Here is a 3,479-nt window from a genome sequence, read left to right as displayed (position 1 = left end):
AAATAATACACAAGTTTGAAAATTGATGAAACATATGTCTTGGTATACATGGCCTGCTTTCATGGAACATCATAGACTAGAAGATTAAGCAATATGTATTTACTTTTCAGTGGTTTGGTGGCTAGGAAATCCAAGATTAAGGTGCTGACAGATTCCAAATCTGGTGAGGTCCTGTCCCTAGGTCACATACAGCCTTTTTTTTTTTTTCTGTGTCCTCACATGCCAGAGTTACGTGAACTCTCTGATGCTTCTTTATAAGGGTATCAATCCCACTCATCAGGGTGAAGCTTTTTTGACCTACTCATTACCAAAGGGCCCCCCTCCCAATACCATCACATTAGAAAGGATTTAACTTATGATTTTGGAGAGGGAAATAAACTTTCAGTCTATAGCAACATCCCAAAGTGGAGAGATAAATTGCATAAGTTCTAGTAAACCCAAAGGCTTGTTATTATTTCATGATTAGTATTTTATTTGAGAAGACCTTGAGATAATAAAGGGCTTCCCTGATGGCTCAGATGGTAAAGAATCTGTGTGTAACTCAGGAGACACGGGTTTGATCCCGGGGTCAGGACGTTCCCCTGGAGAAGGGAATGGCAACTCACTCCAGTGTTCTTGCCTGGAGAATCCCAAGGACAGAGGAGCCTGGTGGGCTCCAGTCCACGGGGTCGCAAAGAGTCGGACACGACTGAGTGACTAGCACTTTCACTGAGGTATGAGAAATCTTCAGGTAACAGGCATGAAATTCAGGACATGAGGCTTCTCACACAGCGTGCTGCTGCTGCCGCTGCTAAGTCGCTTCAGTCGTGTCCGACCCTGTGCGACCCCATAGACGGCAGCCCTCCAGGCTCCCATCCCTGGGATTCTCTAGGCAATAACACCAGAGTGGGGTGCCATTGCCTTCTCCAGCGCATGGAAGTGAAAAGTGAAAGTGAAGGTGCTCAGTCGGGTCCTACTCTCAGCGACCCCATAGCCGGCAGCCCACCAGGCTCCCATCCCTGGGATTCCCCAGGCAAGAACACCTGAGTGGGTTGCCATGGCCTTCTCCAGCGCATGGAAGTGAAAAGTGAAAGTGAAGGCGCTCAGTCGTGTCCGACCCTGTGCGACCCCGTGGACTGCAGCCCACCAGGCTCCCGTCCCTGGGATTCTCCAGGCAATAACACCGGGGTGGACTGCCATCGCCTTCTCCGCTCACACCGTGTGATTTACTAGCAAAAAGCACTCATCACCCCATAGGCTTAGCCCCTCATGAAACCAGAGTAAACAAGAGAGGCAAAATAATAATCTTCTTTGACCACATGCACTGACCATATTAGAGGCAGATAATATTCTGTTTCAAGCCTAATTTACGAATGCTGTTTCTGTCAAATAAAACAATATATTCTGGCATCTTTATTACCTAGCAATCTCTATTATATTAATAAGAGATAATAATGGTATATATTGTCAGAATCTTTCTTAACAATGATATAACCCCAAATATTTTGGTGTCAAGTTCCAAACTGAATATTTAAAGTGCACGGATGATAGACTGTGCTAAATTTACACATGAGAGAGACCAGTGTGCCTGGGTCTCTACAGAAGGTTATGTAAGCAGAAAAGGTGACCAGGATACTGAAAATTTAGCAGGGGTTTTACCAGGTACTCTAAAGTATCCGGAAAGCAGAATGAGCCACCTTTATGAAAATGTAACCCCAAACAAAGCTGACAAAAACGAGGCAATAATATGATTATCCAGTTGGAATACTGAATAAGGTTTGTTTATTTTTCTGTATAAAACTTTAGTCTTTCAGATTATTTTTACAAACATAACCTCCTTAATAATATTATGACTGAAACCTTCTTCTTCGACATTAACGTGCTAAACAATAGAAATAAAATAATGTGCATAAAGAATCTCATAGATAGAGAAATAAGAAATCTACTTCAAATGTTAATATGGAATGTCTTTGTGTGTGGAGGAATAAACCAAGTTTTTAATCATATTTTAAAAATTATTTTTCCTGAAATCTGTAATGAGCTCTATTCTGAAGAAGATTACATTTTTGAAGAGAAAAACATGAGAAAACCTTTCCCTAATTAAATAAATTTGCAGTATTAGCTGCAGTATAACTCATCATATAGAACACAAATTTATTGCTTCAATAGGATATTTTATACCCCCAAACTGTATACATTTTCCTCCAAAATTGCAGAAACCATAAAAATGTGTTTCAAACTAAATATATAGTTTGCATTAGGAAAATATGAAATGTTTATAAGCTTATTTTGATCATTGGAAGTATTCAAATGATAAACCTTTTTCATCATACCCAAGATATTTAAACTGAGGAGACACTTATTACAGTTTAAAAAAAAAAATCACACACGCCTTTCCTTGCTCTTTGAAAGAGCAATTGTTTGTTGAAAATAAGTAATATATTTTGCAGCTGCTTCATTGCTTTTTTCTGATCCATAGCTTTTCCATGGCATTTTGCAACTCTCCATTTCTCAGAGTATAGATTAGAGGGTTCAGCATAGGGGTGACAATGGTGTAAAACACAGCGAGGTATTTATCAATGGGTAAGGTAACAGGAGGTCTCAAACACGTGAAAATACAGGGCACGAAGAAGAGGACCACCACTGTAATGTGGGAGCCACAGGTGGACAAGGTTTTACGCTTCCCTTCCTGACTGAGATTCTTCAAGGAGCACAGAATGACCCCATAGGAGATGAGTAAGAGTGTAAAAATGGTCACACAGATCGCCCCATCATTGGCAGCTACTGTGAGGGCAGTAATGTGGGTGTCAGTGCAGGCAAGTTTTAACAAAGGATACGTATCACACCCAAAGTGGTCAATGGCATTAGGGCCACAGAAGGGAAGGTTGTAAAAAAAATAATATGAAGTAGAGCATGTAAAAACCCACCAACCCAAGCCAATAGCAGCATCAGAACACACACTCTGTGATTCATGATTGTCAAATAATGCAAGGGTTTGCAGATGGCCAGGTGGCGGTCATAGGCCATGAAAACCAGGAGGAAAACCTCAGCACCACTAAATAGATGCTCTGTAAAAAGCTGGGTCATGTAAGCTTGAAATGAAATGGTTTTCTTCTCATAGAGTAAGTCTATAATTGTCTTTGGGGTGATTGAAGTAGAATAAAAGGCATCCATAAATGATAAGTAGCCAAGAAAGAAGTACATAGGGGCATCTAATGTTGGGCTGGGTACCACAGTCCAGACAATGAGCAGGTTGCCCGCCATGGTCACAATGTAAATGAGCAAGAACACGACAAATAAAATTTCCTGCCCCTCGACACTCTGAGTGAGCCCCAAGAGGACAAACTCAGTTACATTTTTCCTTTGTTCCATAGGTTCTTCTGTATGTCTTATTCCAGAGTTCAGGACAGCATTATCTATAAATACAATTATTAAAAGTGACTTCCTAAAATCTTACAATAATTTGTTTTTTATTCAACAAACAGTCCTTGTGGTTTATT

At 40.6% G+C, this 3,479-nt stretch overlaps 1 pseudogene; it reads right to left on the bottom strand.

The window, feature by feature from the left end:
- Window positions 1-2,434: 2,434 nt before the first annotated feature.
- LOC136175581 (olfactory receptor 4A15-like) lies at window positions 2,435-3,243 on the bottom strand (annotated as a pseudogene).
- Window positions 3,244-3,479: the final 236 nt, after the last annotated feature.

The sequence above is a fragment of the Muntiacus reevesi genome, chromosome 9 (genome assembly GCF_963930625.1).
Source record: "Muntiacus reevesi chromosome 9, mMunRee1.1, whole genome shotgun sequence".
Lineage (NCBI taxonomy): Eukaryota > Metazoa > Chordata > Mammalia > Artiodactyla > Cervidae > Muntiacus > Muntiacus reevesi.
This window is presented reverse-complemented; position numbering and strand designations above follow the sequence as displayed.